Source organism: Elephantulus edwardii, unplaced genomic scaffold (assembly GCF_000299155.1).
Source record: "Elephantulus edwardii isolate Elephantulus edwardi_28Jun2011 unplaced genomic scaffold, EleEdw1.0 scaffold00030, whole genome shotgun sequence".
In the NCBI taxonomy this organism is placed as follows: Eukaryota; Metazoa; Chordata; class Mammalia; order Macroscelidea; family Macroscelididae; genus Elephantulus; species Elephantulus edwardii.
This window is the reverse complement of record NW_006399780.1, coordinates 19,216,705-19,230,297: the sequence shown is the minus strand read 5'-3', so window position 1 is coordinate 19,230,297 and position 13,593 is coordinate 19,216,705. Positions and strand designations below refer to the sequence as shown.

The following is a 13,593-nucleotide window of genomic DNA, read 5'->3' as shown; positions in this document are numbered from 1 at the left end:
TCTGTTCATATGCCCATCCATCATGTTGACAGCATCTGAAACCTTGGACCTCATATTTTGTTTATCCAGTGCCTCTAATGCCTCATTAGTTTTATCTGCATTGTTTTGGATTGCTTTTTAGGTTCCTCCTTGGTTTTGCTTTCAGTGTTCTGTAATTCTTCAAGTTTGTCTTTCACCCATTGAAAATATTCAATCATTATTCTTTTAAATTCAGTGTCAGAAAGTTCCATCAAACTTAATGGCTTCAGGAAATCCATTGATATTGTGTCACTTTTTTAGAGTGACATCTTGTTTCGTGCTTGTGTAGTTTGTGAGGTGCCCTGTTTCTTTTGTGATGTTGCTGTGGTAGAGTTTTTCATGCCAGTGGTGATGATAGATTCTTGATCTGAAGTCACTGAGTAGAGGTGGGTGGGGCATAGAGGTGGACAGGGCACAGAGGTGGGTGGGATGTAGAGGTGGACTGAAGGCATGGTGTGTAGAGGTGGACGCAGGGCAATCTGCATAGAGGCAGGCAGCGGGTGAGGTGTGGAAAGGTGGGCAGAGGGTGTGGTGCATACAGGCAGATGCTGGGGACAGGGGGCGGGGTCCTGAGCAATATCTCACTGATTAAGCACATGTGGGGACCTAACTCTCCAATTCCAGTTCTCAGGCTGTCTCCTGGCTGCACTGTGTTCTGGCTGCACTGGGTTTGGGCACCAATAATTATTAATGCAACTTGAGTGCATATTCAATCAATTTCAGACTAAAATTTAGGAGAAATCTTCATGTCATCTAGAAGGCTGTGCTCTATGAGGAGGAAAGTGGCATCAAGATTGAAGTAAGACTCATCAACAGGCTGTATTATGAAGATGACACAACTTTGCTTGCTGAAACTGAGGAGGACCTGAAGCACTTGCTGCAGAAGGTCAAAGATTGCAGCCTTCATTACGGAATGAAGCTCAACATCAAGAAAACAAAGATTCTCACTACTGGGCTGATTGGCAGTATCATGATAGACAGTGAAAAGATTGAGATTATTAACAGCTTTAGTTTTCTTGGCTCCACAATCAACACTCTTGGTACCAGCAGCCAGAAGTTAAAAGATGACTTGCACTGGGAGAGTCTGTTGTCAGGGACCTCTCCAGAGTACTGAAGAACAACAATGTCAGTCTGGAGACTAAAGTATATCTGATCCAGACCATCATCTTTGCAATTATGTGCTCTGTATCAGAAAGTTGGGCAAGACTATGGATGACAGAAGGAGAATTGATGTCTTTGAGCAATGGTGCTGGAAAAGATTATTAACTATACCATGGACTACTAGGATAACAAACAGGTTCATCTTGGAGAGGGTGAGATCAGGCTGCTCCTTGGAAGCAAGGATCTCCATATGACATACTTTGGCCATGCTGAAAGGAGGCACTAGTCCTTGGAGAGGGACATCATGCTTGGGAGGGTAGAGGGACAGTCAAGAGAGAAAGACCCTCAATGAGAAGGATTGACTCAGTGACTGGGGTGACAAAAGTAGGTGTGTCAGAGACAATAAGCTTGGCTCAGGATAGAGCAGGCTTCAGAGCAGTTGTTTATAGGGTTGCAAGAGTTGCAGGCAACTCAACAACACTTAACAACAACTGGAGGTTTGAACATGTTCTTCAATTCTGGAGTTTGAGAAAATGTCAAGCATTATCTTTCCTTTTGATATTCTAACTCCAGCTCTTTGCACATTTTGTTAATACTCTGTTTTATTTTCTCAAACTTTCCTTTGAAATCTTCTGTTCATCTCTCTTACATAGATATTCCTTCCCTTTGTTTTGGTCTCTTAATTTTAGTGTAAATTCCAGAGTGTCTTAAGACATCCCTTTGGTCCTTTTCCCCCTTCTGTCTTTATAATGACCTTTTGCTTTCTTCATGGATGATGTACTAGATGTCATCCCACAACTTGTCTGTTTTTCAGTCATTAGTGTTCAATGAATCAAATGTATTTTTGAAATATTTGTACAACTCAGTTCAAATAGGCTCAAGGTAGTATTTTGTTTCTTGCTCATGGAGTTATTTTCATTTCCTTCAGCTTCAATTTGAATGTGCTCATGAGTAATTGATGCTGTGTTATATAGAATCAGTCACTGACCTTGTGTTGATGGCATTCAGAGAAGCTGGACAACATGAAGAAGAGAAACTATCAAGAAACTTGATTATTTGAAGACGAACGTGGCATCAGGATTGGAGAAAGAGTAATCTGGTTAGATGAAGATTCACCAAAAACCTGCATTATTCAGATAATACAACCTTACACAAAGTGAAGAGGACTTGAGCCACTTACTGTGCAAGATCAAAGACTATAGCCTTCAATATGGATTATACTTCAACATCGGAAAACAAAAATTCTAACTACTGGACCAATAAGCAACATTATAATCTATAAGGCTGAAGTTATCAATTACTTACCTTTTCTTGGGTCCATAATAAACACCCATGGTGACAGCAGCAGTCAAGAAATTAAGTGAATTAACACAGTCTCATAAAGACAAATGCAGTATAAGACCTTTTTTTTTTTCAGCAGCTGTTGCAAAAAGCTTTATTTTTTCATTTGGTCCAAGGCTTGGGTGAAGGGTTTCTGAGTGGATAAGATTCTACATCAGGGTGGGATAGAGAAGCTTGCTGCTGATGGTAGTGGGGACGCAGTGGTTCCCCCCTGCTGGTCCCCACAGACCCCTAGTCATGCTTGAGGGTAAGACACTCAAAGAGATACTCGCCCAGCCCAGCCTGGGGGCTGCCCAGTCTTCTAATGTTGGTCAGATGGTCACCCATCTTCTTCAGCAGTTTCACTTCCTTGTCCAGGAAGTGGTTTTCCACAAAAGTCGCAGAGATGCGGGTCAGTGTGGGTGGAACCCATGGCGTGCAGATCCAGAAGGGCCTGGTTTAGGTTCTTCTCCAAGGCCAGCGCTGCTTGCATGATGGCATCCTGGATTTTACCCCACTCATTCTGGGATGGCTTCTGGAAATCTTGGAAGAGGACTCGCCTGCTGCGCGGGTTTTGCAGCTTCAAGAGCCGCTTGGTACCCTCGTGCTTCTCCTTTGCCAACTCGCGGAAGAAGTGTCCCACGCCTTCCAAGGCCACATCATTGCGGTCAAAATAAAAACCCAGAGAGAGGTAGGTGTAAGAGGCCCCCAGGTGCAGGTTGACCAGACAGCTGCTTCGGTGGAATAATTTTGACGGATCTGAGAGCTCATAGTTGGTCGAGGTTTTGGGGCTAACAAAAAAAAAAGGTGTTAACTGGTCTGGAAAATGGGAGATGGTTGACATGGTCCTGAGGTTACGCCTGGAGAGAAGTTGGAGAGAGGCTGGAAAGGGGGAAGTCGCCGGGTCTGTTCTATCCAAACACTGTTGAAGCAAGAGACAGATCCACGGGACCACTGGGGAACTCATAAGACCATTACTGTAGAATAAGGATCCCAGGGGAGGGAGAATTTAATCATAGGTTCATACAATTTGATGGGTGGAGGGAGGGATGGGTAGAGGAAAGGGGAAAGATTCAATGTGAAAAACAATGTATACAAACTTTATGAACTTTGTAAACAAGTATAAAATAAAATTTTAGAAATTTAGTAATAAAAAAATGTGTCACATTGGGTAATTTTGGCCTCAAAGGCCTCTCCAAAGTGCTAAAAGATTAACAATATCATTTTAAAGACAAAGATGCAAGTGCAAGTGATGATATTTTTTATTGCTTCATAGCAATGTCTAAAAGTTGGACTTCTGATGAAAAAGGCTGACAAAAGAAGAATCAATGTCTTTGAATTTTGATATTAAAGAAGAGTATTGACTATCCCACGGACTGCCAAGAGAACAAATAAATCTGTCTTGAAGGAAGCACAATCAGGGTACTCCTTAGAGGTATAATAGATGGTGAAATTTTGTCCCCCATACTTTGGCCATGTTATAGGAGAGACTAGTCCTTGAAAAATAATATTGTTTTGAGAAAGATACAGGGTGAGTGAAAGAGAAGAAGGACTTCAGTGAAATGGATTGACCCAGTGACTATAACAATGAGCCCAAACTTAGCAAAAATCATAAAATGGTGAAGGATATGATCACAGTGAATTGTATTCAATAGCACCACCAACAAGATATTGCATATAGGTAGGTCATATAATATTTATCCTTTTTTGTTTGACATATTTTATTTAATGTAATATTCTTAGATTCAACCAGGTATCATTTTTCTTTATGATGAAATAATACTCTGTTGCATGTATGTTGTTGTGTAACTTTGAGTTGAGCATGCATTTTTAATCTACCAGCTGCTCCATAGGAAAAGTATGGGCAATCTCCTCTTGTGGGATTAGCTGCCTCTGAAAACCTGGAGGGTCAGCTATGGGTTGGCTCAGACTCAATGGTACAGCAACAATATATGTAGTGTTGTTATACAATCACACATACAAGCATATGCAAAGACCAAGAGACTATGCAATTTGCACTAAAATGCAAAGAGAACAAAACAAAGGGAAGAAATAGTGATGTAAAAGAGATAGAAGAGAAGATTTCATAGGGCAATTTGAAAATAAAGCAAAGTATTATAACAAAATGTGCAAAGAGCTCAAGATAGAATACTAAAAGGGGAGAAAACATGCTTGGCATTTTCTCAAATTTAAGAAATTGAAGAACATATTGAAATTTCAAATTGTAATAGTGAAAGATTCTATGGACAAGATTTTGAATGATGTAGGGAGCATCTAGAGACGATGGAAGGAATACACAGAAAGACTCTACCAAAAATAATTAGTTATAATAAACCATTTCAGAAAGTAGCATACAATCAAGAACTAGTGGTAATAAAAGAAAAAATTGAAGCTGCATTGACAGCATTGGCAATAAATAAAGCTCCTGGAAATGATGAAATACCAATTGACATGCTTCAACAGATGCAACCCTGGATGTGCTCACTGGTCTATAGGACTGTCTTCCAAATTTCTTTCCATAGACCAGTGAGGTAGATGGTAGCATCACTTACCACGCTAAAAGGAATCACAATAGAAGATTCTGGATACAGTTAGAGCAGGGAGGAATGTAGAACAAAACTCTAAATTACTAAAAAAGGCCAGTGTTACTGTCCTGATAATAATTGATATAAATACCCAAGACTACGACCATTAGTCAGTCACCTTTCAAATCCAGAACAAAATTTTCCTCCATGCTTCAACTCTGAGCCAAACAACAGACACATTTATACAGTGATCAATATTAGGAAGACACTCGCTCCTTAGAATAACCGACCATATAAAGTCAAAAGAGCAACAAATTGGGAGGATTAATCATGAGGTCATACAATCTGATATGTTCAGGTCTTTTGTTCATAGGGTCACTATGAGCTGTGCTCAACTCAAAGGCAATCAACAACATCTTTATGCTAGTATTACTCTGTTTTGATCACTATTTTTGTAGTAGGTTTTTATAACAGAAAGTGTGAGTTCCATTCTGTTCTTTTTCAAGATTGCTTTGTCTTTTCAGGTCCATTTAGAGTTCTACATGAATTTGAGGATTAATTTTCCATTTGTACCCAAAAAAGTCTATGGAAATTTTGGTATATCTATAGATCACTTTGAGTAGTACTGATACCTTAACAATATTAGTTCTTGGAATGCATGAACATGGAAGATCTTTGCATTTATTTGTTACTGTTGTTGTTATATACAGTCGAGTACGGATCAACTCAAAGCGAATCCTTCAAGTAGATTATCAGAGTAAATTGCATGAGAAAGATTATCGATCTTTCTTCTTTAGCTGGTGAATTAGAACCATGTGCCTTTCGGTTGGCGTCACAACTCCTTATGCCTAATCCATCAGAATTCCCTTTTTATTTCTTTAGTTCTTCTTTAATTTCTTTCAGCATTGTGTTGCAGTTTTCAGTTGCAAAGCTTTCACCTTGCTGGTTAAACATATATACCTAAATATTGTCTTCCTTTAGATGGTATTGTAGACAGAAATGATTATTTAATTTTATTTTCATGTTCTTTGTTGCTGTTACATAGAAACACACCTATTTTTGTGTGTTTATCTTGTTCCCTGCAATTTAGCTCTAGTAGCTTCTTGTAAAATTTTGCGAATTTTTCTATAAAAACATGTCATCTTTGGTGCAACCACTGTGAAGGCGGTATGCTGCTTTCTCAAAAAGTTGCAAATAGCGATACCATTCAACCCAGTAATTCCACTACTCAGAATATTACCCCAAAGAGACCATAACTGACATCCAAGCAGATATATGCACACCCATATTTATCGCGGCTTTGTTCACAATAGCAAGGAGTCAGAAACAACCCAGGTGCCCATCAACAAGCGAATGGATAGAGAAGCTGTGGTATATTTACACAATGGAACACTATGTGTATTGAAAAACAAGGAACTCATGCAATATTATTCAAAATGGATGACCCTGGAGGACATTATGCTGAGTGAAGTATCCAGTCACAAAAAGATAAATACTGCATGGGGCAACTGTTGTAAAGCAGGACTGACCTTGGGATTAGGAGGAGACTGAGGACAGGTTCAATAATGTATGCTGCATTGAAACAGATGAGGGAGAAAACTGTTTAAGAGTGAAAATTATTAGGTATTTTTGTCATGAGAGGAGTCCAGAGTGAAGGCTGTATAGTGGAGTGGACCTGGGGGGAGGGATTGTAAAACAATGAAAGAGTTTTTCTTTCGCTTTTCCAAGAGGGTAGTGTACTAGGGGGGAGAGTTGGGAGGGGAGAAAAGTACAACAATGAATTAATGGAAATCCAAAGTCTCTGTAAATTTTCACTGAAATTAATAATAAATTTAAAACAAAACAAAACATGTCATCTCTGAATAGAAACATTCTTACCTCTCTGCCTTTTTTTATTTCAGTGCCTTTTATTTTTCTTAGGGGATTGCAACAACTAGAACTCCTAAAGCTATGTTGAATCTCAGTCTTTCTTGATTTTAGGGGTGGGAAACCTTTAAACTATTGAATGTGTTAGTTGTGAGATTTTTATATTGAGAAAAAAATTGTCATGATTATTTGCTGAATTTGGCAACTCTTACAGTGAGTAACTAGAGTTAATGTAAGTAGTAAATGACAGACTTTTAATTTAACTCTTATTCCATAACTTCCTCTCTTTAAGTCTTAAAATAAAGCAAATGGCTAGGATAAATAAAGGCTCAGAAGTAAAGGAAAATAAGGTTTGTGGAGAGGTTGAAATTGGTTTACCTAGTTGGTGCAGGCAGTTCCATACTGTTAAGAAGTAGGGAGATAAAACAACTATGAGATATCATCTCACCCAAGTAAGAATAGCAAACTTTAACAGAACAGCAAACAACAAATGCTGGCGAAGTAGTGGAGAAACTGGAATGCTTATTCACTGTTGGTGGGAGTGTAAAATGATGCAACCACTATGAAATGCAATATGGCACTTTCTCCAAAAGTTGCAAAGAGGGGGGAGGGTAAAGAAAATAGTGCAACAATGAATGAATGGAAACCCAAAATCTCTGTAAATGTTCATTAAAATTATTGAAATTTAATTTTAAAAAGTTGCAAAGAGAAAGAAATACCATTTGACCCAGTAATTCCACTACTGGGAATATATCCTAAAGAAACCATAACTGCCATCCAAGCATATATATATATATATATATATATATATGCACACCTATGTTTATTGCTGCTTTGTTCACAATAGCAAAGAGCTAGAAACAACTCAAGTGCCCATCAATAAACAAATGGCTAGAGAAGCTTTGGTATTTCACACAATGGAATTTTATGCTGCATTGAAAAACAAGGAACTCATGAAATATTATACAAAATTAGTGACCATGGAAGACATTATGCTGTGTGAAATATCTCAGTCACAAAAGGACAAGTACAGCATATTGCCACTCTTGTAAAGCTGGTCTGACATCAGAGGTGGTGGTGGGGAACTAAGAGGAGATAAGTAATGTATACTGCATTGAAACAGATGAGAGAGAGAACTGTTTAGGAGGAATATATGATTAGGTATTATTGTCATGACAAGAGTCCTGAATGAAAGCTGCATAGTGGTTAGAAAAATAATTTTATAAAAAGAGAGATCACAATGACTAGGGATGATAGAAGGAGAATTAATGCCTTTGAGCTGTGGTGTTGGAGAAGAGTATTGAATATACCATGGACTTCTAAAAGAATGAACAGGTTCATCCAAAAGAGGGTGAAACCAGGCTGCTCCTTTGAGGCAAGGGTTCTGAAGCTTTGTCTGACATACTTTGGACATGCTGCAAGGAAGGACCAGTCCTTGGAGAAGGACGTCATGCTTGGGAGGTGGAGGGACTGTGCTTGAGAAGAAGACCCTCTATGAGATGGATTGATTCAGTGACTGGGGTAATGGGGGTAGGTGTATCAGAGACAATACGATTGGCACAGGATAGAGAAGGAATTAGGGCTGTTGTACATAGGGCTGCTATGAGTCTCAGGTGACTCAATAGAACATAACAACAATAATTGCAACATTCTACTTAAAGGAGTCCCTGAGTGAAACAAAGGATTAAACGTTAGACTACTAACCAAAAGTTTGGTGGTTTGAAACCACAAAGAAGCCCATCAGAAGTACAGGTCTGCCAATCTTCTTCCAAAAGTTCATAGTCTTAGAAACATTAAAGACATTTTGGTTTGCTGAGTAATATCTGTGGTCTTAAAAGTTTACAAAAAACCCAATTTAAGGATGACAGAAAAATAATTGACACCTTTTTAGCTGTGGTGTTGGAGAAGACCATGGATGGTGAAAACAACAAACAGATATGTCTTGGAGAGGGTACAGCTAGAGTACTCTTTGGAGGCAAGAATGATGAGGCTTCACCTCACATACTTTGGACATGTTGCTAGGAGGATCTATTCCTTGAAGAAGGACATAATAATATTGGGAAGGGTGGAGGGTTAGAAAAGAAGAGGAAGACCTTCAGTCAGGTGAATTGACATGGTGACTGCCACATTGGGTTCTTCTGTGTCAGAAAGTGTGAGGATGAGTCCAGGACAGAACAGGGTTCAGATCTTTTGTTCATAGGGTTGCTATGAGTTGTACTTGACTCAATGGCACCTAACAACACATTGATCTCTTTCACCCAAAGCAATAAGAGTGAAGAAAACTAGAGTCAAAGAAGCAATTAGTCCAAAGGAGAAATGGCCTACTTGAACCACAGCCTCCTCCAGTGTGAGGCCAGAGCAACAGATGCCCAGCTACCACAGTTGACCATTTGGACTAGGGATACAATATAAAGTTTCAGTAAGAATGGAAGAAAAATGGAAGAAAAAAAAAACAAATACATGTACAATCAGTAGAGGATAATATCAATATGTGGGATCTTCTAAAGTTTAAGTCTTGATATGCATCAAAAACTTTCCCCAACAGGGTAAAAAAAGAAAACCGACAGACTCGGAAACATTCTCTCAATGGAATACTAGGTAGCACTATGGAGCAACAATTTCATAAAGTTCTATATAACATGGGAGTCTAGAGAGCATTATGCTGAGTGAGCTAACTCAGTCTTACAAGAAAAATACTGCATAAGATGATTATTGTAAAAACAGAAGGAGAACTAGTAAGATGTGTGTAAAGGTACAAAGGGAAAAGGCAAGAGGGATGGGAGTGGAGTGTGGGGAGGACAGAACATCACTGGGATGACTGAGTTTAGGGAGTGGAGGGAGGGAGTAATTAGTAAGAATCCAATAAGGACCTGCAGTGGGAGTGATGGCAGGCATAGATCAATGGTGATTAATTTAATAAAACACAATGTATATGAATAATCATATGAAATGCAATGTGAATGAAGAAATTTGTGAAACACAATGTACATGAACTTTGTATACAAACCAATATAAAATTTAAAAAAGAAAGAATAAAAGGTGAAAACCCCTCAAATACATGAAGAAGATCAGACTTCCTGGTCTAATAGAGATCAGAGGAATCCTCAAAACTATTATCCTAACTTAGAATTGAAGCTACTCCCATTCCACACCAAATAAAAAACTGGTCTACAAAATAAATAATACCTATGAGGAATATGTTTTTTTTTAAACAACTGACTGTATGAGATCAAAAGGTTAATATTTGTCCAAAGACAAATATGAGAAGGTAGAAAGAGGCAGAGAAATGTGGAGAGTGGGAGTGGGAAGCTCAGGGGGAAGCTAGCAGTGTGCTGGCACCTTGCTGAGATGCAACCAAAATCACAGAACAAGTTAGGCACGAATTATTGACAAGAAAATAAATTCCTGTATAAACTTTCCCCTAAAGCACAATAAAATATTTTTGTAAAACCAAAACTCTATAAAGTTGTTCTACTCTGTGCCTATAGAATCACCACGAGCAGAAGTCAACTCCATAGTAACACCCATCTCCCTCCTACTACTGGATCTGGCCTGTTTTATTCAGTAGATTTAGCTCTCCCTTATTCATGGACACTGTCCAAACTTATTACCCATTCTCAGCTATCTTTGTTCATAATTATGTAGTTAATCACACAATTTCATAGAAAATAAGACTTGGAAAACTTCTTCTGTAAAGAGAGAAAAAAGTTTGTTGGGGTTTTTTTTTGTTTGGTTTTGTTGTTTTGGTTTTTTTTTGCATACTCTGCTTTACTGTTTTTTCCTCTGTACAATCCCTTAAAAATGTAAAGGTCATTTATGAAGGTTGTACAACAAAATAGGCTTTGAGCCTTAGTTTGCCAAGTCATGGTCTACAGTAAGGTCTCCTGATTCCCAGTCTTCTTCTTCTTCTTTTTTTAAAAATTACTTGAAGAAGATAAAAAAAAACTTTTATTTATAGAATTTTTTAAAAACTCTTTAATATATATTATTTTACGTGTTCTTCCTTCTTTGTACCCCCATAGAACTTTGTAATTTCTCATATGTATTTCAGTAGTTATCTGTGCTTACAGGTTTCTACTAAGGCTATTCTTAAGGACAATGACAGTATCTCATTAATTTTTCATGTACTATGGCAACTGGCCCAGTGTTTATTCATAATGGGTACTTGGAAATGTTTGTTGAATGAGTTAATAGTTTGATTGTTTTTATTTAAAGAAAAGTAAGAAAGAGTCCGAAGATTGAATCTCTAGTCAGCTAATGGTGCTGTTCTGGACTAAGAAACAGAGAGGTCATGAGGATGGGGGAAATTAAAAGATGAGAGAAGTCCCACAACACTAAACTCTGTACTTCCTCCACTCCCTTGGAGTTGGACAGTGTAAAGTAAGAGAAAAATCCAAGCTGCGTGGGAGCTGTATTTGCCTCTTCTTTAACTTCTTCTTCTTTAACTGTTTCATTCAAGCACAAGAGGCCTGACTCTAATCAAATCAGAGAAACTTGAAAAGAACTTAAAGATTCCACTTCCCATCTAAATAGCTAAAATCAACTCTCAGTTATCTAGGCTAATGAAAAAGAGCTTTGTCATATTAGGGCCTTAGTAAATATCTGATAACAAATTGTATTGATCTACTCTTTCAATGAAACTTTATTCTCTCCTATACATTCCTGCTTTCTTTCATTAACTTGTATTTTTTTGAAGGGATTGATAAAGAATTGCAGACAATTAAGTCTGAATAGTCTTTTACGAACTATGAAAAGGCATTAGACTGTATGGATCATAACCCAAATGTCCAACCACAATGGAATGGATGGAGAAATTATGGTACATTCACACAATGGAATACTACACTGCATACAGGAGCTTTTAAAAAAAAAAATTACTACCTAACTTGGGAGGGACTGGAGAACATTATGCTAAGTGAACTCAGTCTCATAAAGACAAATACTGTATAATACCATTATTGTAAAATGAATATGAGGATCCAAGGTGGGGGGAGGGGAGCAGAGGGGCAAGGATGGGGAGAAGGAGGGAGGTTAATCAAGGGGTTGCACAATTTGATACAAGGGGAGAATAAAGGAAAGGGGAAAGATCTGGTATGATAAACAATGTATACAAACTTTGCAAGTAAACCAGCATACAATTTAAAAAAATTAAAAATTATTAATAGCATTGAGAACAATGGAAATTCCAAACAATTGTAAGAAAAGAAGTAGTCATTTGAATAGAACAAAGTCTGCATGGTATTTATCAAGGTTGTTTCATATTTCATCTGTATGCTGAGCAAAAGTGATATAGTGAATTAAGTAATATGGACTTTCTATTGTGAATTCTAGCCTCTTTGTCTGTGATTTTGACCCCATTCTGGATCCAGTTGCTTGCTGTGCTAATGACATAGGATTATGGTGAGATGAGATGTATTTTAAATGCTCACTTTACTATAAGGTTTGACCCAAGTCATCACCTTTGGTTGTCCTGGGGTGTGTGGCTTATAGCCCTGAGATCCTATATAGAAGTATGGACAATCCATGTAAATGGATCCATGTAAATCCATCCAGCGGCTCTGAAAACCACTATCTGCAACTTCCAGCCATCATACAACAACCTCTGCAGCCATGTGCTGTTGTTTTTGTGTACCATCAAGTTGGAAATAACCCATAGCTGACCCTCCAGCAGGCTTTCAGAGGCAGTTAACCACACAGATTTCCCATTCATATAGAATTTCTAAGTTCAGCTTTTTGAGGAAATTCCAAACTGCCTTCCAGAGTGGTTGTACCATTTTACAATCCCACCAACAATGAATAAGAGTTCCTATTTTGCCACAATCCTCTCCAACATTTATTACATGCTGTCCTGTAAAACTTTGCTACTGGAGTAAGATGGCATTACATTATGGTTTTGATTTGCTTCTTATTGCCAGTGATTGTGAGCATTCCTTCATGTGTCTGTTGGCCATTCAAATGTCTTCCCCTGAGAAAAGTTATTCCATGTCTTTTGTCCATTTTGTAATTGGGTTATCTGGTTGGTTGGTTGTTTTTTTCTTCTGGAAACCCAGGAGTATTCTGTAAACTTTTGTTATAAGACTGTTGTCTGAGATTTTATTGCCAAATGTTTGTTCCCAGTTGGTAGGCTTTCTTTTCACCCTGTTGAGAAAAGTTTTTGATGAATACAAAGATTTGATCTTTAGAAGGTCCCATTCATGAATTTTGTCCTCTTCAGATTATGCATTTCTGGCTGTATTTGGCAGTCTTATTATACCATAGACTAGGCCTTCTAAGTTTGATTCCAGTTTGTCTGTTACGAACTTTATAGTTTTGGGTTTTACCCATTGGGACAATTTTAACCACTGCATCATAATTCTTATGGTTAAACTTTTTACTTTGGTCAAACCTTCTAATATAGTGAGCATTTAAAATGCACCTCACCATAATCTTACCTTATTAGCACAGCAAATAACTGGCTCCAGAATGGGGTCAAAATCACAAAGAGGCTAGAATTCACATTGGAAAGTCCATATTACTTAATTCACTAGATCACTTTTGTTCAGCATACAGACTAAATAGGAAACAACATTGATAAACACCAAATCATAGTTCCTATGAGGCAGAGGTTGAAATGTTTCTACTAATCCTTTTATAAGAAATTACTGTTGTAATGTACCATTGTGTTGGAACCAGCCCATACCTGATTCTCCAGTGGGTTTTCAGAGCCAGTTAATTGCATGGGAAGAGATTGCCCATCTTTCTCCCACAGAGCAGCTTGTGGATT

The 13,593-nt window shown here is 38.0% G+C and overlaps 1 pseudogene; it reads right to left on the bottom strand.

Annotated features, from left to right (window-relative positions):
* Window positions 1-2,691: 2,691 nt before the first annotated feature.
* Window positions 2,692-3,210, bottom strand: LOC102873186 (annotated as a pseudogene).
* Between the last annotated feature and the right edge of the window lie 10,383 nt (window positions 3,211-13,593).